Source organism: Haemorhous mexicanus, chromosome 6, assembly GCF_027477595.1.
Source record: "Haemorhous mexicanus isolate bHaeMex1 chromosome 6, bHaeMex1.pri, whole genome shotgun sequence".
Lineage (NCBI taxonomy): Eukaryota > Metazoa > Chordata > Aves > Passeriformes > Fringillidae > Haemorhous > Haemorhous mexicanus.
Window position 1 is genome coordinate 30213044 of NC_082346.1, and position 22969 is coordinate 30236012.

The 22969-nt window shown below is 41.7% G+C and overlaps 1 protein-coding gene across 3 annotated transcripts in view; it reads right to left on the reverse strand.

The window, feature by feature from the left end:
• RGS6 (regulator of G protein signaling 6) overlaps positions 1-12481 on the reverse strand; it is a 257356-nt gene extending 244875 nt beyond the window's left edge. The window contains exon 1 of one of the 3 annotated variants that reach the window (XM_059849626.1): positions 12209-12481. The gene's annotated coding sequence lies outside the window, so the exon portion shown is untranslated. Of the gene's footprint in view, positions 1-11633; positions 11805-12208 lie in introns of those variants that run through there. The other 2 variants (XM_059849627.1, XM_059849628.1) reach the window with 2 other exon arrangements.
• Between the last annotated feature and the right edge of the window lie 10488 nt (positions 12482-22969).

Genomic DNA, 22969 nt, shown 5'->3' on the forward strand with positions numbered 1-22969 from the left:
TAAAGCATTTCCAAACTATAGCACTTCAAATTATTTACACAAACGTGCATTCTCACAATACTTCTCGGTCATGATTTCAAGGCACTGAAGAATTAGGCTCTAGGTTATCATCACTTAATTGAATGGAGCAGGAACTGGGTTGAGATTTTACGTAACTTTCTGAAGGCAATTACAAAGCAGAGTTGAAAGCATATGTCAAGTCACACAAGTTTCAGCTTCACCTGCAGTATATAAAGATCCCATTCACCACTTACATTATGTGAGATTTTATATGCATGCTTTAAAAGAAAACAATTGCAACTAACTTTCAATTCAGAAATGCTCTTAAAAAAACAAAATGACAATTTCTAACTAAAAAACCCTTTTCAGCATTACTTAGCTGCGCTTCACTCATTGCAATATTCACTTTGAACGTCCACGTTTACAAATTCTGTTGTTCTTGTTATACTGTCAGCTCACTTGATCTTTTTTGGTACTTCCAGATTTTCCCCCATAGCACTTCTTGAAGCTTTTCATCTACTCCAGTACAACAAGACAATAACATCAAGTACAACATGCAGTAGTAGCTGGCATGCTGCTCACAGTGACATTGAGGGAGCCACTAACTTTGAAGATCTACACAAGCCTAACACGCAGATCTACACAATATCTACATAAGGTAATCAATACAAGTGAAACAATCTGTTGTTGGAAGTCATAAATTTGCAAATGTGATTCCCACAAGTGCCCAGCATCTGCTGCTGGATTTCAGCCAGGAAGAGTAGGAGCAGAGCCACCTTTGCAAGAGTGACAGCAGGATGGACATCTCAGTGAACAAGGCTGGAGACAAGGCAGGACTGAGGTGCCGTGTAAAGCAGAGACAAGTGTGGGCATCCCCTCCACACAGCCCAGACACTGCTGCTGCTGCAGTGAGCCTTAGCAGGCCAAGCCAGGACTCCTGAGGAATTGTGAGGATTCTGACCATTCTCCAAGTTTTTACTCTTTCTTTTATACCCTCCTTAAAAACACAGAAGTCTTTCTCACTAGTATTCTCCAAGAAAAAGAAAAACTACAGATAAAATAAGACAGTGATATGACACAGGCATGTTCTTGGCTCTTCAAGGTGAAAGCACAGCAATGCTGGGTCCCATGGATTCTACTACACCTGTGCTTTTTAACACAAGGGAGTCGAATGGAGCTCAGCACCCAGTGATGCAGGACTGCTTCACAGAACCACAGAATGGCTGGTGTTGAAAGAGACCACTGGAGGTCATCTGGTCCAACCCTCCTTCTCACAGAGGGTTCCCTACAGCACATTACTCAGGATTGAGTACAGACAGCTTTTGAGTATCTCCAAAAGTGAGAGAGACTCTGCAACCTCTGCGGGCAGCTGCTCCAGCGCGCACTCACCCGCACGGTAAAGAAGTTCTTCCTCCTGCTCAGGTGGAGCTTCCAATGCATCAGTTTCTGCCCATTGCCTCTTGCCCTATTGCTTTGGCACCCCAGAGAAGAGCCTGGCTCCACCTTCTTGGTACCCTCCCTTCAGATACTTATACACATTGAAGAGGTCCTCTCTCAGTCTCTTCTTGAGATTGAACAAGTCCAGCTCTCTCAGCCTTTCCTCACAAGAAGAGATTCTCCAATCCCCTCCACTTTCCTAGCCCTTTGCTGGACTTGTTCCAGGAGCTCCATGTCTCTCTTGTACTGAGGAGCCCAGAACTGTACACAGCACTCCAGATTTGGCCTCACCAGGGCTGAGTAGAGGGGCAGGATCACCTCCTTGGACCTGCTCTTGGCAGTGCTCTTCCTAATGCAGCTCAGGATGCCTTTGTCCTCCTTGGCCACAAGGCCACTGCTGGCTCATGGACAGCTTCTCCACCAGGATCTCCATATCCTTCTCCAGAGAGCTGCCTGCTGCAAACCCAAATGAGACTGCCCACGGTCCAAGTACAGCTTTTTTATCCTACCACAATGTTAACATGCTGCATTTGCAACCCTTTAATTACTGTAATTGTATGCAAAAACATCTGATTTGCACAGTCCTCTCTTAAGAAACCAACCAAAAAAACTTACACAGTTTTTTCCTCACTGTCAGCCCAGTCTACTCCAGATACAAGCAGGAAGTCAACCCTACAATGCTACACAGACTGAAAACAGTTTGCCCTCTGAATCTTTCTCTAAGCACATGTTTGTGATGTATCAGCCAGAAGTGAATCCAGCTTAGCCTTACAAATAAATTTCAGCTACGCTTAGCTGAGAAGAATGAAAACAAAGATTTTATGGGGTATTTTTTTTCTAAAAAGTGAGCTTCTAGCTTAATTAAGACAGCCTCCAGCTAAGAACCTCACCAGTTACTATCTGAAGAGTGCTGTCAGCTTCTCCCTCCTCTGGGCAGTTTACTGTATTATCAGGGCTAACTCATCCCAGCCTGAAGCCACACAGCAGCAATCTAAATCCAAATGCATGTCTTCAAAAAAATAAATCATCTCTAAATTTCAAATATCATGTTCAAAGGCGCTGTTTTCCCACAGCTGTTTTTTTGACAATAGCCATGCTTGCAGCAATCTGGACTCCTCAGCACCAGAAGTGATAAAAATTGAAAACCATTTGTGCTAACCATTCTCTCACTCTGCCACACAGAAGGACAAAATCAGCAGTCTTTAACTTCTTGTTTATGGTTAAGATGGCCTATTAAGCCTTTGAAAAATATTACCAAAAATATGCTAAAAAGAGAGGATACATTCTCCTCTCACTGATTTTTTTCCTTTTTATGTTTTATTCTTTATTATAGAACACTTCTGCTTTTCCCCCAAGAAACATAAGCACAGTGGATTAGACAGGCAGCTGCTGACAAAATGCACTGAATCACAGTAAGAGTTCTCTCCCTCGCTCTTATCTGATCAGGCTCCTCACTCTCCCAAAGACCAGAAGCTGCAAAGAGACAAGGCTCCCATATGCCATGAAAGGATGAGTGAACTTTAAGGTGGAATAACCAATTAAAATATGCTCTGAAAATCAAGAAAATAATTTTTTCTAGTTTACCTTTTTAGTTTCTCATACAAAACTGTAATTAGAAAATTTCAAAGAAAACCACCTTTACATTTTAATCCATAAATACTGTCAGCATTTAATCTGTGTGTGTGTGTGTAAATTCAATGAAAGCATCTGAACAGTCAATTAAGAGATTCCCCTTAGTGTTCTCCAACACCTTGATTGCTGTCAGAAAAGACCATTGGAAACAAGACTGCTGTAAGAAACCTCTTACAGACAAAAAACCCCATATGTTCCATAGAAATTAACACATCTAGAAGTCCTTATGGACTCTGGGATTTTTACATAATACAGAAAGAAAGAAGTACATTAGAAGAAATCCTGCAAAACTATTTCTTGAAAATATTACCTGGATTTAACAAAATAATACAAGGTCATATGTCAACTCCTATTCTGCACCATAATAAATTGTAAACTTAATATGCAAAATTTGCAGTGCAAAACATTTCTTGCACATGTGAGATAGCTGTTTCTTTTTTAAATAGGGGAAAACTGAATCACAGAAAACAGAATCAGCTAAATGAATTCCTATGGTGATATATACCAGGACTGTTCAGCTGAAATATAATTTTGGGTGACAATACATGAAAATTACCTTTATGCTATGTAATTAATATACTTAAAGGGCAGCTTATAATTGACACATAGTTTTAATATCAAATCATGAGAGATTTAGTGCTTTAGCACACAATCATAAAGTAAATTACAAGTTCATTAATACCTAGGTAATTTTTTTCTAATTAGTGATATACAACTAGACTACACAACTTTTCACATGCCTGAGAAATCATATAACCACATGCCTTGCTGAATTCGTAATTACCTAATAGGAAAAATCTCTACCTGATCTGCAAGAACATTTAGATCAAACAGGTCATTATTCAGGTGACAGGAGGGAAGAGACAGAAGGAAAAATCACCCTGAATTCAATTAATCTCCATTAATATTAAGTTGATATTTCACATCCATTATGTAAATCTCTCTAAAATTGTACTGGGAAGAAATACTTGTCTTCATGTTCTTTTTCTGGTTAATTATTTCTTCATTAAACCAGGACTTGGGCACGCCATGCAAGTTGTGTATGCTAGAAGGCAACATACAGCCTATCACTTGACCCTGTTGGCCAAGGTGAATACAGTAGCCAGTGGATCCCCAGGACCTACCTGGGGTATCCTCTGCTTTTCAGTGGTGTAGCTCAGTCCAAGCACTGCACAATTCACCTCTGCTCCTCCTCCATGGCACTGCTCCCCTCCAGGGGAGGGGCAGAGAGGGAAGTCTGCTTACAGTGAAGTATAGCTCCCAAAGCACCTAAAAATCCTTCAACCCTTTCTTTTGGACATCAAATTGTAACTGAAGTTACTCCAAAAATAGTTTCCTAGTAGAAGATCATCCCAGACCTTCTGCCCCTCCTTGCAAGTGGTGAGCATTGCAGTACTATCAACAATACTCAGTCTGTTGCTTTTTTTAATGAACAAAATATAAACACTTCCAGCAGCTGCACTTAATGTTCAAACTTTTGCCAAACAAATTCCTCTTTGTTTGTGGGAAAGCAGTTTTGTTCACACTGGGTGAATTCAAGGGCTCTAAAGGACCCCATTCCTCCCCTTTCTAAGGTACAAGCTCAGAGGAGCGCCGTGCTGAAGCACAGGAGCTCAACACTCTTCTCACTCTGCAATTGGCAGGATGAAGGATGGGCACACATCTAGGCCAGGGAACAAGCCAAGATTCTTTTGCCTCAGTCTGAGAGAGCAGGAAGAGAGGACCCAGTTCTAGGACACCCCCTTTTTCTTCTTTTTAGGCAAACTGGGATCCCGATGAAGCTGGGATTTCCCATTTCTACTACTCTTACTGACCTAAAGGTGCAGTGCCCTTCCATAACTAAGTGCTTCTCCTGTGGAAAACTTGCCTCAGAACATCCTACAGGTGTCTGCATTTCCACACAGTACTAGGGCAGGGAGCAAGCTCTGGGCTCCTGATCACCCACAGTGCCTAACTGCTGGTTTGCTCCCAGGTTCTCTTTTGTAGAGCTCCAAACCTAAGCAGACACACATTTGGGAACACAGTTCTCCACCATCAGCACTCTCTCTCAAGAGTCAGCATGGATCATCTTACACAAGGTTGGGGTTCCCACCTCTAATCCATGTCTGAATCAGTCTCTGAATAGGTTCTGCAACACCCTTCAGCTCCCCAACATGTCACAAGTCCTACAATGCACAACCTCATCCTTCTGCCGGGCTGCAGGACAATCTCACTTTTTTTTAAACATTATGCTTGAAAATAAAACTATCCACAACAATCACTCTATCTTCAGGCCACAGAGGTACCAGCTAAGGGCCAGAGGTCTGAGACCCCTCTGACCAAGAATATGCAGTATGAACACAGTCATCTTTTAGACAAACTAGCTCTCAGACAGGAGTCAATCCAAGTCACTTGGCTTCCTGCAGATACACACAAGGTTAAACTCAGCCCCTGAGTAATCTAATGTGTAGATGCCTGTAGGTACTTCTCACCAATCACTTGCTGCTCCATATCATGCACATCAGTTAATAAAAAAAAGTAAATATTAATGGTTTAGTGGTCTAAGCAGAATATTGTTAACCAGGTATCACCAAGGCCTCACACCACCTCCAAAAGGGTGCTCTCCATGGTCTTGAGCAATTTTCTCTCCATCTGAGACACCTGTGGTAGTGCTCACGCTGTTACTGTCTAACAGACAAAATTCAGGATGGACAGTTCCAGTTGTTCCATTTGTGTGAGCCATTGGTGATCTGCCTCAGTCACCTGGCAGGTGATCAGACTGCTTCTTGATAAGCCATAGAAGTAGATTACTTTCCTCCCCTTTTCCCAGCTTTCCACACACTCCTTTTTGATTTTATATATTTCTAAATCTGCACATATTCTTAGCTATTCTAGAATGCTGAAAAACACTGTCTGGATCTGGATGTTACATCCAGGAAACATAGGAGTGGAAGTCTATATAAAGTAATTTTTTGATATCTAACTTAGACTAGGTCCTGACTTCCCAAGATAACCAGAAGAAAAAATGGAATGGAGATGGACTGTAGTGAATATTGACATACTGGTGGTTAACTAGGCAATTTTTTTCCTTTATGAAATCAATTGTTAAAATGGGCACTTGCATACTACATTTACTTTTAATGGACCAGAATTACGTTATGCTAGGAAGAAACTGCTTCCAATACATCCACCCCTCTTCCAAAAAAATCAGAAAAAAAATGTAGTACTCACCAGTAATCAATCTCCCTCCCAATAAAATAATACTGCTGTGAGCACAAGGCCTCTTGGAAAGGCTCTGAGCCAACATGCTGTTACCAAGGATAGCTACAAAGAATGTGATAGCAAGTATATGCTGAATATTTTACTAAAACTAGTGTCAGTGCTACATAAATTTAGAAATGTAAAGAGAGTAGCTATACCTCAACTTTGAACTTCATGTGAATTGGTGATCCCAAACTACAGCAGTAATTATTCAGCACTATCAGCCTGCAAGGAGCAGCAGTTGCAAAGCTGAAGCTGTATTTTGGTGTTTTGCAACAATGCCAACTTACTGGCCAGAATCATTCCCTGTGGAAAATGGGTAACTGTACTGATAATACAGAGCTTGAGGGTAGACTTCTAATCTATTCTCCAATATAAACCTTCTACTGGATCAGTTAAGGTGTGCTAAGAGCATCCTGTTCTTTGAAGCTGGTCCATCGAATACACCATCTCTGAAAGTGCCTTGCCTTTACATACCCTAGGAAATACTAATTGCAAGTACAGTAAGCTACTTCTGGGGCATGGGCTGCACTTTGTCTTTTACATTGTATCCAGTAAGCTGAAAACAACTGAAGAAAATTGATTCGAATATAAAACTGAATGGGAAGATGCACAAAATAATGGATGCTCTAATACAGATTGGTAAGACAAAACTAAAATTTAAAAAAACAACTACAAAAAAACCAACCAAACAAACAAAAAACAAAGCACAAAAAAAAAAAAAAAAAAAAACAAAAAATCCCCTAAACAAACAAAACATAGGCCTCAGTGCTTGTTAGATTCCAAATTCAGATTTACTCCACCTAAACTCCCTGTTCCCAGCAGAGGTTGCTGAAATGAAGTTCCCTTCAAGCAATCTTATGCAAGTTCACAGAAGCAAGCCAGCCCGCATTGATCAGCGACTGCATAATCTCATTTAAAATGCCCCAAAATGCTGAGAGTTCTTGCTGGTTGTTCATTCTCAAGATGATGGAAAATTGCAAGTACCCTTGCAATCAAATAAAATAGGAAATTTGCTACCCAAAAGCACAGGTGTCCTTGAAGATGTGGCACCATTAAATATCCTTGGTGCAAATGAACACAACTGGTTGTATCCCACCTACTTCAAGGACATGATGCAATATACTGTGATTTCACTGCCCTGCTGTTTGTCATAACAGCACACAGCCTTTTCAGATGCAAATTACACACAAATCACTTCAGTAATTGCAATGTAAAAAGCACTTAAGCCACTCCAGAATTAGCTAGCTCAAGTCCAAACACCACACATCCACACAGATCAGCAAAGCCTACAAATCCCAGGGCTGTGGTTCATTTAACCTGAACTTCACAATGCCATATCTGGACTGCTACAAATACCAATATAAGCTACATACACTATAAATACCAATATACTTGACTACTGCAACTGTTTCAGTATAATATTCCTATTAAAGACAGCTAGTTTATTTGAGCTAATACATGTCTCTGCCAGATTGCTCTTACACTGGTGAATGCAATCTAAAACTAGTTGCTCATCTGTGACACAAGCAATTGGGGTTTGTTTTTTTTTACAAAATAATAAATTAAATCTCAGTGAAATTAAGTGACTTCCCACATTCACACAACAAATGACAGAGCAATAAATTGGACATCTAAACCCTGACTTTCAAGCCATTAGTTATCATTTGCTCAACACACATGCTCATAGCATGGTGGGCCTGTAGTGTGAGGATCTTTAACTACCCTGTGAACATTTCACTGCTGATGCCAGGTCCTAAGAGCACAATGAAAAGATGAAATATTGTACTTTACCATCAGGATAATGTTTGTAGTGTGTAACTGAAGATTCCTTCAAACATGCAGCACTAACTCCTCCTCACTGCCTCATGGTGCCCACCACCCCTGTGCAGGCAAAGGGCAGTACCTGTGCTGCCGAGTCTAGGAATCCACAGCTGCTTCCAGCACGACAATGCAGAGCTCCTGGGATGTCAGAGTGTCAGAACCTTATTGCTCACTGAAATTTTAATCTTCTTCTCTTTCCTTCTCTCCACATTCTTTGCCACCCGCTGCAGTGATGTTAAAAAATAGTATGAGATCTGATGCAACATAAGTGGGTAGCAGCAGTCTCTCTTGACTCCACAATCTTTCTAGAGCTTGACAACCAACAAGAAAAACACAAATTAGCTCCTCTATCTTTCTCCTCTTCATAGACAGAGCACAACAGAAATTAGCTCATTCCTCAGTCACCACAATATGCTGGAAACACTAACTGAAATCTTGGAAATGCCTTTTCATGGTAAAACTTATATAGATTAAGAAAACACTGTGGATACACTAACACTAATATCATCCTGTACAAACTTTAAATGCCACTATATTATTGAGGGGAAGTTGCAATCAAACCATTTAGAACTCTCCATGATACATCTATTATTATCTTTTCAAAGACATAAAGATACACCAAATTTCTCAAAGTACTCTAGCCACCTCTAAACCCCCATAAATCCACCACCACCAAAATGCAAGCATTGCTCTCACAACCACCAGACAGAAAGTTAAAAGATGAAGAATGAAGGCAAAAATTTTAGGAAAAAAATAGATTTAGAGGTGTAGGAACACAACAATTCATTTCAGAATACGAAGACATGCAACTATATTTAAGTGCTCAAAGATGCCAAGAGGAAATTTTGTAGCCTGAGGAAGTCAGATGTGTAACTCCACAGGAACAAAGTGACTGACCAGATGCTTCTGAAAAAAACCATCACCACCTACAGTTTCTGAAATGTGCTTGGCCAGCACAGCTCTGGTCAGCTTGTCTCATGCAGATCAAGGTGCAAATGAACAGGGTTAAGTGTACTATTACTCCTTCAGTAATAGCACAGGGCCACCATGCTGCTTGGTACCTTCACAAGGCAGAGTGCAATCTCACACCACTCTGGGGACAGCAGCTCAAAGTCTGAATTGAAGAAACACCCTTCCAAATCATCAACATCATTTTCTTATTCTACCCAGGTTTTCTTTGCCATTATAATGCCATGGTGTGAATTGACATAAATAATAATGCAGCCATGAAGATGTTGAAAAGAGTGTCAGGAGGAAACAGGAGCACTTCAGTTCTGACAATTAAGTGCAATATTTGTTACCTGAAATAGCCCAGGGCTGCTCAGTGAAGTGGACCTGTTTGTTCCTACAATATCTCCTCTAGAGAGCCAAGGTGTGCTTCCAGAAACTGAAGCTCCAGGTAACGAGCACAAAGAATACAATAACCCATCATAAGGGCAAAACTGTACTCTTGTAACATTGGGCATGGGAAGAGCAGTTTGCCCTTGTTCTGCTGCCACTGTACAACTGGAGTGTTTGATTTAGATATCAAAGGTATACCCAGCCAAAGCCCCTGCATTAATTAATTACCCCTCATTCTTGAAAAGCTGAAGACTCATATCGTTATTGAAGAAAGAAAAAAACCATCACCCCACAACACCCTTGTATTTGCGTTAGGAACCCTGAGCCACGGCACTGCAAGATCCCAAAGTTTCACCACAGAATAACACAGCATCCCAACGCACCACGTTAAAACGACACACTGCAGCTATTTTCTCTTCCTGCTACTCCACATATATTAGCTTCTTCCCTTCCCTGCCATCTGTTAGTTTGCTGCAGTCTGCTGGGACAGGACTGCCCTCTCCTTTTCTCCCCTTCTTGCCTGCTCAAATGGACTACAACAAAGCCAGGCATTTCCTGTCCACACATTCAGCTCTCCTCAGCTGCCTCAGAAGCATTACTAAATGCAGAGTTACTGCCACGCATGAAAAGTGCTCTGCTCACCTCTGCTGTACCAGTGTGCTCACCAGAATTACACACTAGACACTGAAACACCTTGTAAGTGGTAGGCAGGGAGGTAACTGCTGCTTTAAGAGGACACACCTTGTCATCTTATCTGCAGGCATCATTGATTAAAACAGGTATCTGTACTACCTGCCCCACAGGAACTGTCAGAGAGAAACCAAGGTAAGCAGCATTGACAATTACTCTATGCAGCAACCTGCTGCAACTTTTCTTAGAAGGGAAGGTTTGCAAGGAAAAAAACATCAGAAAAATCAGGGGAACAGCAATCTTCTACTACCATGAACTTCAGTGCAAGATGTGTAGCAAATCACTGTTTTTCCCTCTAATACAGTTCAAAATGGAAAAAAGAATGGCTATCTAATCCATCACACTTGTAGCCAGTTAGGAAGGAAATTGGAATGTTTGTCATCAATTGTTCTATCAGCCAGGTCATTAGAAAAAGGAACGGCTCATCTAAAAATAAAGTCAATATTGGCTGAGTCTAAACAGCTTCTTCAGCATTTCACACACATATTCAAGCAATGAACACTATTATTCTGTGCTTGTAACAAAATGCCCCCAAGCCAATAACTGCTCTTCAACATCTGACCTCTTTTTAAAGCAGATTTACAAGGAAGTCTAGTGAAAGTGTTCCAAATAAGCTGGTGACAAAAGTATTACAGATCATAACCCCACAGTAAACAATTCCTAGTTCTTCTGATCGGCAAGATTAGAATAAATCTGGCATTACAAAGAAAAAATTAAAAATAAAAAAAGGAAACTAATAATATCAAATATGCTACTATTCAAAAATAAAAATAAATCCCACACTAACAGCTCACAAAGAAAGCACTTCCTCCAGAAATAAAGAGGAAAAGTAGCTTTCTTTGGGATGGGAAACCACCAATATCTGCTGCAAGACGCCAACACAAAGGTGAGTTTTACAGTATGAATTTATTGATCAAAGACAGATTTTCCTGCTTTCCAATCCCTATATAGTGCCAGTCAGCAAATATAATTCAATCAAGAGCAAATTATGCATATCTTTGATTTCAGGGAAGCATCATGTAGCACACAGGCTACAACTGGGATGCAGTTCTGCCAGGTCCCTTACAGGTCAGCTGAAGGAAGCCCCGACTTACCTAGGCCGTCCCAGCGAGGGCAGCGCCTGTGCAGACGGGACGCCAAGCTCAGAGCCACAGGCGTAGTCAGCTCCTCGGAGCAACAGCCCTGGCTGCTATTACGTCTGCAGCGTACAAGCGGCAGCGCGCCGTTATTTATACAAAAATCAGCATCTTCCTCAGGAAAAAAAAAAACACTTGAAGCTTCTTACTGGCCCTGCAATACACTCCTATACTTATGCCATCACATCTAGTGACTAAGAAGATGCTTTCAGTGTCACAGGAGATTAAGATTCTGGGAGGAGAGTGCCTGGCAGCTTTACTCTCACACACAAATCTGTCTTCACGCAAACGCACTTTGTCGGCGGATGGAAGTCTATTATTGCAATACGTTACCGAAGCGAAACAGTTCCCAAGTTTTCCCACAGGGCATCAGCTCCTCCTTCAAGCTGCACTCCAGCGCTTGCTCCCCCTCGTCCATCCCCGAAAAGACCTGCGGTTTCTGGGCATCACAACTTGTCCTGTGTCCCCACCGAGCTCCGGCTCCCCGCGCGCTGCCCTCATACCTGCCGGGACACCGCGTTCCCTGAGCCGCGCCCCGCGGGGCGTGGGCACCCCCGCACCGCCCGGACAGCGCCCACGCACCTCCCGCGCCGGGGCCCGAGGCCGGGCCCCTTCGTCCGGACCCCGCGGGAGGGCGAACTGCAGCCACGGTGCTCTCGGGGGTCCGCACGGCCCGGGCAGGGCACGGCCGCCCCCCCGGCCGGGCACCACAGACGCAGACACACACGTAACACACACGCAGAACACACACCTTGCACCTGTCCGCTACTACCGACCGGGAGCGAACTCCCACCCCGGGGGCTCGGGAATCCCGCTGCCAGGGCACAGCCGAGCGACAACCACTCGCCCCATAGATGCGGATAAGCAGGAAAAAGACGGCGAGAGAGAGAGCAGCCGACTTCCATTACCTTAGCAATCGCGTCGCCGCCGTCCCCTGACGCCCCTTCGCCTCTCCTCAGAGACGGGGAAGCGCCCGCAGCATGGCGTGAGCCTGCGGGCGGGGCCGGCGGTCAGCCCGGGGCTTCTCTGTGCGCCTCTTCCAAAAACCTCCCGATCTCCTCAGCGCCCCTCCTGCTGCGGCGAGAACGGCGGCCGGGGCGAATCTGCCGCGACCAGAGCGCCGCGGGCACACCGCGCCCCGCCCGGCCCGGCCCCTCGCTGCCGCCCCCGACCCTCCACCGAGCCCAAGCCGGGCGGGCGGGGGCGGGGACGGCCCCAGCCCCGGCCCCGCCGCTGCAGCGCCCGCTGCGGGCGGCCCGGGCGTGCCGCCCTCGCCCGGCCCCGGCCCCGGCGCGCCTTTCCCCCGGTGCCGAGCCGGCTGCCCTTTGGCGCTGATGCGGGGGAACTTCAGCTCCCGTGTCCCGCCACCCCGGCCGCTGCCGGGGCACTCGGCGCAGTCCTGAAGAAAGGCATGGAGCCGAATGCAAGCCTCGTATCTTACTTGCAATCTTGTTTATGCGTTGAGTCGCACAATTAAAAGTGTTCGGCTAAAGTCCTCCATCTGAAACCGGAAAGCCTCATCTCTTGGTCACCTTCCTCCAACAGCCAGGATTCCCTAAATAACACCTGGGCTCTGCACACCACCGTCGATCTTAACAGGCGCCACAACTCCAACAAAACAGCTTGGTGACCCAGCCCTTTTACACAGACCTGTCCCATGGGCAAAAGACCTTGTTGTTGGTCAGGATGGATTTCCACACATTAACTTCGCGGGAAAAGTAGCTCGCATACTTCTTTGGGCTATTATCCACCGAGTTCTCTATTGGATGAGATTTTTATTCCTTTTTCTCCGGATGGCAAGTTAAGCCCACCTTGCCCCAAGCTGACCCCCAGGTCTGAGAGCCCTGAGCTGGGATGCACTAGGGCAGACCATTGACAGGAGGTAGCGACGCCCATCTCCATGCCAAAGTTTGTGAATTTCCGAGGTTTGGTCCCCACGCATCAGACTCATTACTGCTGTTGAAACTCTTCACGATAAGGCTGTCAGCTGCACAGAGGAAAGGCTCCTTTACCTACCCGTGCAGCCTGACTTAAAAGCCCTTGTGTGGTGTCTCTGTTCCCTCAATTTCCTAACATCCTGGATCTTACCAAAACCAGGTTTATATTTCATAAGCCTGCTGACTGACACCAGAAGCTATCATGTGCAGGGATGTCCTGTTATTTTATGCTGTAGTCTGCCCAGCACAATTTCTGGTGATATCTGGTACACTAAACTGCTGCAGTAATTAAAATATTAAATTAATAACAAAAGAATATTTCTAGTTCAGCTGTGCATCCCTTCTATTTTTACTGGATCCATATGTCCATCTTTACCATTACTGGCTACTTCTTCCTTAGTCTTGCAAAATGCCAGTTTCTAACTTGCAGAGTTTACATGCTTCTTCAAAAAGGTCCTTCATCAACACCGACTATATACATTTATTTCCCTGTCACACTCGAAATTGCATCTTAGTGGCAAAATTCTGCAGTTATGCCTCACACAAGCTCATTGACCCTTACTAGACTTTACAGGGTGTTGATTCAATTGATTTGTTTCAGATTTCAGCTGTAGGCATTTAAAAGCTTCTGTGGCAGGTTAAAACATTTTGATTTTGGTTGTTTTGTTCAAAGAAAATGTACCTCTCAAACATTAAAGCATATTTTTGGGAAACTTTTTGGAAAGAGAAGTAATCTAAAAAAATTTCCCTTTATATCAAGTTTGAATTGAAACCAATTTTTATTCCCTTTGGATTAAACAAAGCATAATATATATTATTTGCCACACAAAGCTGTCTGGCAAAGGCAAGAAAGAGAGAAAGGCAACCTATGAAATAAAGATTTATTTTTTTAGAGATTTTCTCAGCAAAGCATTTTAAATCACTAGTTATATTGAGTTACGCTGGGGTATGATTATATGTAAAAACATCAATCAAGTATTTCAGTGTCTTATATCAGGTCTGTTCAGGAAAACCTGTTTCAAGACTACATAGTCTCTGTTCTCACAGCTCCCTCGAAGGAGTATGCATGCAGCAGCCAACAAATCTAAGTGCTTGAATATATCAGGTTAACTCAGACTAAAAGGCAAGTTCTATAGAAATGCTGTTTTCAAAGTAGAAGGCAGAAAATATTTCACATGTGTGTTAACATTATAATCCAAAGAAATTGCCAATATGCTTTCTGGAAGTATATACAACTTGAGTATTACCGTATCCAGCAGCCCATGATGTTGAGAAAGGAAGCTGAATGGAAACATGAAAGCAAAAGCAAGGTCTATGCTTATTTTAATCATGCTCAGCAGAAGAAATTGTAATCAAAAAGTACAAATAAAAGGAAAGGCAAATGATAAATAAATACTATTTAAATGGTATTTCAAGTTTGGATAAGATTCCACGCCCTATTTCTCCATTTTGTACTAAAAATAAATGAATCTTTGCCTAGTGGCTTCTCTCAAGTAACAATGATTCTTTGGTCCCTTGAAGTAATAAATGGTATGAAGCAAAATGGCACAGCAACATTTTTTACTTTCATTCATTAACTGCTAAAATAAATGATACATAATTAAAGCCTGATAAAACTGAGCCAGCTTTGTATTTACATTGATCCTTATGCTGAAAACAATGTAGTCAGACTTGGTTCATCACAGCAACTGTTTCTTAGTTTAGACTCTTTCCCAGCGGGAGAGTCCAGCAGTTTGATGAGTATGATTAGAGATGCACAAACAGTTCCGTTTCGATCAGTGGGACATCTCAAGTTGATGTAGAAGTACACACATACAGCAATGTTTGCAGAAAAAGACTTTGCATCTGAAACACTGCTATGCTTAGGAAGCACTGGAGAAGAATGTGTGGGGAGGGACTGCCATGTGTTTTTCTGGCCAGGAGTGCAGGGTTTTATTGTTCCCTTTCCTCTGCATTATGTGATGAGATCTGAAAGCCAGAAGAGACCACCATGGTCCACACCAAGCATGGAACACCACCTGTTCTTACACCATTAAAACTGAAGAACCTGAGCTAGAATTTTCATTTTCACTAACATTTCTTATTGAAAATATTTGGTCAGCTTTTCTTTATCCCAGAGACTGATTTCAATGACAAAAATACACATTTTATAAAATTACTAAATCTTCTGTTGAAGACTGAAGTGGTAGAAAACTTCCCTCATGCCCAGTAATGCTGTCCCAAAGCTGTATTATCCTCATTGCTGTAAAGAGGTCCTTTTATCGGCTTCAGAACGTACAGCTTTGAACCCCTGCATATCGTGGCTGACACTAGAGTTACACATGCTCACAGGGCTTCTGCTAACTCTTACTCACCGCTCAACAGTGGGACTCTCCAGGGTCTTCCAACAGATCCTTTACATGGCAAAGAGTCACAGCACAGCATGTTCCCCTGTGATCATCTAAAAAAGGAGGAGTAGATATCGCTAACTTTCCGCCAGTAGCATCCTCCTCTCCTGGTGCTTGAAAAGCTCAGAAAGGCAGAAGCCGCTGCAGCTGCAGTGGTTGCAGTGCTCTGAGGTAGGGCCAATGTTTTCCTTTCAGTTTGCAAACCAACAGCATTGTTGATCGAATGAGTAAGTGTTACCCCATAGCACTTACTTCATAAATATTCAATAGCTGTTAATTACAAGAAAAAATGGAGCTGCTGGCTCAAGGTGAGTGCTGAAGCGTCACTAAAGCAGTGCTTTTTCTCATGAAGGCAATAAAGAGGAGTAAGTGTCTCTCTCTGGCAGAGGGCATGAAAAAAGCAAAGAGGTTTTCAGAGTTGTTCGAGGCAGGTTCTATTTTTCATAAAATGTTTAATTTAACAGTGACCTAGTTTTACAACAGCTTTCAGTGTCTTGGCTTTTCTTATCTCCTGTGTCTTAGCCTACATCATTAGAAGAGCAGCGCAATAGGCTTTCCAGATTTTGTTAAAGCAAACTAAATAAGGCCTTGCTGGGTGGATTAATTCTTCTCTCCTATTTTGTTTCAGACAGTCGTTATGTTACAGTTTCTTTGTAGTTTTAAAGAGTTTTAGCACATCTTTTATCACACCTATTACAGATTTTTTTAAATTTCAGCTCAAAGCCCTCAGCTTATTTCATGTTACATTTTTGAGTATCAGTCTGCAGAGACACTCTTGAATTCCTCAGCCTTTTTACAAAAGGATCCTTTGCTTTGTAAACATTAAATTAAGTGTATGAAATTGGTGGCTAGCTTGACTAGCAAATTTGGACATTTACAGGCAGTACAGATTCGTGCCAGCTTTCAGCAGGAGCAAGTCGTGGGGTGCCATTAATTTTACTTACCTTACTTCACCTACCTGAAGAAAAAAGCTATTGTGCATCCTGTCACTGTGACCAATAAACAGCAGGTCAAGTGATGCTGGCTCCCTTTTTCACTGCATTCTACATTCGATGCTCTCAGATACTGTTTCCTGGTACCCCTCTGCGACTCCTAGGCTGTCTTTATGGAAGTGTGCTTTAAAAACCCCTAAATCTCTGTTGTGTGTGCTGTGTTCCATATGGATTCAGCAGAAAAAGGGAGCAATTAGAAAAATGATACTTAAGCCATGCAGCACCAAAACACACTAAGTCTGCTGAAAAAAGTCTCTTCCTTCCACCTCCATCTCAGAGATTCTCAGGAAATTTTGTCCTTTGAGAGTGAAGTGTGAAGAGCCTTGCTGTGGTTGAGTCCCTCCTGCATATCCTTTAAGGAAGGGAGCATAGTGTAAGAGATGATGCCACATCTGCCAGGTTTATACAAGTGTGAGTGCTTTCTCTACAGGGAGAATTTCCCTGTGGGGATCTCAGCCCACAGAGGTTTCCATTGATCCTTATTAACGTGTTTCACAGAACTTGAATATGTCAGACTGAAAAATGCAAGTAATGTATACTGGCAGTTTCAGAGCCATAACCTAAACAGTATCAAGCCCCATGTATACTTCTACACCTACAAGGATCATGCAAGCTAAAAGAACAAAGACAACTTAATAGGAACCATTCAGAGGCAGCGTGTACTGGCCTTGTTGAGCTTCACTTAATTCCTCCCTTTGTGCAAAGGGATTTCAGTTGCCCTTGCCAAAATGAATTTTGTGCCAGCTCTAATGCTTTTTAAATTTTGAGTGACTTACAACAAACTTCTTGGTGACTTGTTATCACTGGGGGAAAAAGCCATGGTGGTGAATTTCAGGCATGGAAGGACTTGAATCCTTCATGAGAAAATCACATAACCAAAAGTATTGAGAATTTTTTTTTTTTTATAAAGCTAAAGACATCAGAAGAGCATTATTATCAGCTCTTCTGTTCATTTTTATCAATAAATAACACTGTAGGAAAGTAAAATTCACAGTCCTTGTAAATCCACCTAGGAAAGTCTGGAAGACCCTGTTTGCTGAAGGTATTGAAAAGAGATTTGTGTAAGAAGCTTTGCTTCACTTTGTTTTACCTGGAAGCCCAAAATGGACAAAAAGCAATACAACTGATCCAAAAGAGGAGGGGCTCCCTCAATATCCAGATTCTTGCTCAAACATACCAGAGGCATGCTTTTCTCTTCTGCCTTGGCAATCTCATATCTGAGCAGGTGAGAGCACTGGCTGAGTGGGGAAATTAGCATGGTCTCATAGTTTCCTGTGTTAAAGAGAGGACTGTACAGAGGATTTCAGATTCTTCTATAACATCTATAAATTGATAAGATCTCTCCACATCCTCTTAGTTCATCAGGAGATCAGTTTTTTTATATCTATCAATGCTTATTCTTTTCTGTCCTTTAGTCAAGAACAGCCTTCTGCCTGCACTCAATCTGAGCTTGTAAAGTTTTTCTGTACACAGTAGAGCCTCAACTTCTGCCATGTCAGGTAGCCAAACATTATGAAAACTCATGGCACTAAGTGGCAGAAATGTGTGAACTCCCATAGAATTCAGGTTTTCTCCAGATGGTCTTTACGCACTGGTCTGGAAAAGCTGCAGAAGTAGTACTTACTTTGAGTACATCATAACATTCTTGACTTTTTTCTTCTGTGATATTGCAGAAGTTTCCTTTGGACTTCTTTTTTCTGTATGAAATACGTTTTATGATTGATTAATTACATAAGCAGTGATGGGAACTGCTGCACAGTGGGAATGAGGAACCTGAAGTGTGGAGGAAGGCATGAAATATGTTTAAAAACCCCTTAAATCCAGAAAGATGCAGTATGTGCCTTTCCCATCCCCGATCATATTGTTTGTATGCTATCTCTCTCTCTCACCAGCATTTATCTGTGTCTTATTAAACTATGCATTTTTCACTGCAGAAACTATATTATCTCATGGTTTTGAAAAAGCATTTTCCATAAGGAAGAAACTGCAAACATCACCATGAACCATGTTTCCTTTCTGTACTTGGATGATTTATAGTACCCACCAACACAGTTCAAGTATTGAAACACATGTCTCTGTGTTTCTGTATCTATCTATATGTTCACTTTAAGTACACAGACATTTTTATATATAAAATCTTTTCTCTAATAGTTACAAAAAATGTGCAGGGCGTTGATGATTTATCTAAATCAGATGGCACCACTTCTCCCTCTTTGGCTAATTTATGTAACTAAACATCATAGTGCATGTTCTGGTTTTGGCAGGGAAGTTCAACATTTGACATGCTTTTGGTGAATATTGAGTTACATCATTTTGTTTATTTTTTTTTCCTATTAAAATCAGTTAAATCTGAGCAGTCAAATATTTCTACGTTTGCATGAGAAAAGTCCTTAAACTCATCTTCAAATTCAAGTGAAAATTAACATTTCTTTATTATATTTATAATTTTCAGTTATTGTCCTAGCTTGTCTACTGCTGAGAAGGTACTGCACAGGGAAGAGATCTGACTGAGTTGGGGTAAGCTGTACAGCATTCACTAAAATGAATAGGTGGAAGAAGGGCTCAAAAAACAGATAATATCCTAGGAAACCTGATTTTTCTAGGCTCACAGTAGGGACAGTGGGAAAAGACACTCAGAGATTCAAAGCTGGAGCATAACCTCAGATGCTCATATCTGTGACAAGAAGAATCTTTCTTTCTCTCTGCTGGGCACAAGAAGAACATAAGAGGGTTTGTCTCACTGGAGCACTGTCATCCTTTCCTAGGTTTGTGAATCTCCCTTCTCTACAAAGCCAGGAACCCAGATGCCAGTTTTGCAGATCTCAGCAGTCCGAAATGTGAGATGGATCCCAGGGCTCAGTTCTGGTCTCATCTTCCCCCTCTCCAGCCAGAACAACTCCACCAGCAGCTCTCTGCTTGAAATGCAGTCTTTACTTCAATGCTCAGCCTGGTAAACTGTGACAGTAAAGAGATTAATACAGCCCAACTCAATTCAAACACATTTCAAACTGGTCTGCTCTGTTAAATTAGAACGTGAGAACAAAACACTTGCACACTGCATAATTCAAAATCATGCATAGGGCTTATTTTAAAAAAAGCATGAGTTTAATTATTTTTTTTCTTAATTATCCAAGAAACTGCCTTAAATCTGCATTGCCATTAACAACTCCACAAAGCTTTAAAAGATGTAATACACATCATGTCAGGATCTCAAAGCGCCTTATAAATTATAATGAAACCGTGAATCTTCAAATCTTCTTTCAAGTAAGTACGTGTGGCAGGCATGGTTGAGAATATTCCATCCTCAAATGCTTGGGCCACAATGTTTCACTACATGAATCAGCAAAACTCTGGATTTTTTTTTAATTTTATTTTTAATGTTACACCAAAATCAGCTTAACCAGTTCCAAAGAGGATCTGATGAAAAAAGGCTTTTGCCCATGTTAAATGTATTTTTATAACTGAATATGCCCATGTTTTGAGACTATTGTTAAAAATGTATCAGGGAGATGGGCCTTGGTGACAAGGATATGCTATTTTATTAAAATCTGCCCAAATTTTGACAAATTAAAATTCTAAAATTTTCAACTTGTTCCTGCTTACATTCTTAGAGACTGAAGCTGACTGCAGTGATGCACATTCAGAATAGTATAGTTAAGTTTAACTAAATGTGTAAATTATTCAGTAGAAGGTAGGGGGTCTGCTTCTTATAAATTTGTAGCTTAGGAGGGGACTAAAAATCAGAGTCTGGCTCACTGCTCAGGGTAGGCTCAATTATACCTAAATTTACAAGTTCTCACAGACATTCAGGGCTGGAGATGCCATATTTTTTCTGCTATTTAGTGAAATATTATCTGGACAAGATTTCATCCTAACATTGAAGCTGAATCTCATGTTAAAACAAGAGCCCTTTATTTCTTGTCCTCTATTATAGATGTAGAAAACAGATTACTACTGTTTTCTTAGGAGCAGAATTTCACATTTTAAAGTCTTTAACCCATTTTTCTGTGTCAGATTAGACACTATAACCTTTCTTTCCTTACAGGTTGTTTCTTCAATGCCTTACCATTCTGATCCTCCGGACTACCTCCAGCTGCTTCACATTTATGTTGTGTCCACAACTGTACACACCACTCTTGCTGATGCCTCACCAGTGCTGAGCAGAGCAGTCTGCACCTGCAAAGACAGCCCAGGGCAGCGTCCTCCTGTTTTGCACTAGCTCAGCATTGTTTCATTCTGTTCAATTGTGTTCTAGGAAACCTGCTAAATATTTTCCCACTGAATTGCTTTGAGAAGACTTCCTTGCTGTCCTGTGTTTCTGCAGTTTCTTGTTCCTGTCTAAATGTAGCTCTTCTTCATCCTGAATTCTACCCACACTTTTCAGATCATACCTGCAATTTATCAAGATCACTGTATTTTAATCATATCCTCTACAATACTTGCAGTCTCTTGCTGCTTGAAATTATCCTGCAAATTTAATAATGATTCTTTTTGTGTCATCATCCAACCCTTTAATGAGTACTACAAGACCTACAGCAATCCTCTGTGGAGCTTCATGGAACTCATCCTTACGTTTTGACAATGAAGAATCTGTAGCTGCTGTTTGAGCATGGTCTGCTAATGCAACTCAGCACATATTTTCAGTACAAATATTTACAAATTCACAGTTTACCTTCTGCAAAATTGTTCTTTAAAACTCAGTCTTTCTTTTTTTTTTCATATTTTTCCCAGGAAATTCTTTTATTAAAATATTAACAGAACTCCAGCTTTGAAGGAGATTGAGCAGAGGTGAAGATGTTCCATTCAAATACATAATTGTTGGAAATATCCTGAGATGCACTTTCATTAGTATTCACAGAACATGAATACCTCTGTATCTAACAATAATAATAACTCAGTATCTAACCATATCAGCGTACCAATAACTCAGTATCTAGCTCTGTTCCATACTGCCTGTCTCTGTCTCCCATTGCCCTCCCTCCAAAAAAGCCTTTTTCAGATTTAGCTCAGCAGCTGATGGCAATACCATAGGGGAAAGTGTAAGTATTGAAAGATGGAGAAAGAAAGTCCTTAGCACTCCATTGAGCCATCTCACTTTGAGTTAAATATTTGTATTTGCAGTGACTTAGAGATCTTATGCTAAATTTTGCTCCTTTAAATCACATGTCCAAACAAATAATACCCTTCATGACAGGCAGAACATATTTAGAAAAGGCTCACAGATCAGTTCATGTGGTTGTGAGCTCCAATTTACCGACACAAGCTAAAAAACCAGCTCTATTCACCCTGTTATAATCAGCTGATCCTCCTCACCCTTTCAGAACATAAAATATCTCTCCACCTAGATGCTCAACTATTCAGTTTTTTGAATGATCAGGGAAACCCAGAAGAATTTCTATTGTCTCTACCTCTTGAGCAGGCTAAGTCTTTATAGATTTTGCATGCCTGATATGTTGACTTTCCAAACTGCATAGTACAAGTACAGCACCAGGAATCAAAATTCCAGCAACAACATTTGGAGATATAGCCTAGCTGGGAGGTCGCTTATCACCTTGAAATAACAGCTAAGCTTCTGTTCTTTAATAGGTCTCATGCTTTTTTTTGCTGTGTAACCCTGAAAATTCTCATTGAAGATAAAATTTGACCATCCTGTCCACAGCTACAAGCAGCTGTGTGTTCACCCATTACTACTAGAGGCCTTGGATGTAGCCTCCAACAATCAGTCCAACTCGCCAGTCCACCAAGGTAAGGAGCACAAGTTCAGTGTACACCTTATCTAACACAGCCATCTGCTACCAAAATGTCCTTTTCACCCAAGGCCTGGCCACACATGTTCCCTGCACTTCCATCAGATGACTTAGTGGCCACACAGCTACAGGACAGGTCCATTTGGCTGGCAGATCCAAAGGTAACAAACGAAGATGACTGCAGCTGGAACAGGGGACCAAGACTGCATTTTAAACAGGCTACTAGGTTTTAGCTCATTTAGATGCAACTCAAAAATCTACATCTGCCTTCAATCTACGTATTTATCTCCTTCCTGCCCCCTCTAGCCTCCATGCATGAACCCATGCCCACGTGTTTTAAGTCATACTTTTAAAATTATTTTCATCAGTTCTCATTTTTAATCTACAATTAAAAAACCTATTCTCCATGACAAAACCCAACCTTGTCTTCTCTGGCAATGCATCTTTTGAAAAGAGAGGCACTTGTTTGGTCTTTGCTAGACCAAACAAGTCTTTGTGTATGTTAATCTTCCAGTCAATTTCACAGGAATTTACATTATTAGAAATTAATTTCAAACAAAGGTAAAAGTACTCTGCTCATTCTCCAGCTCAACCTTGAAGAACTGT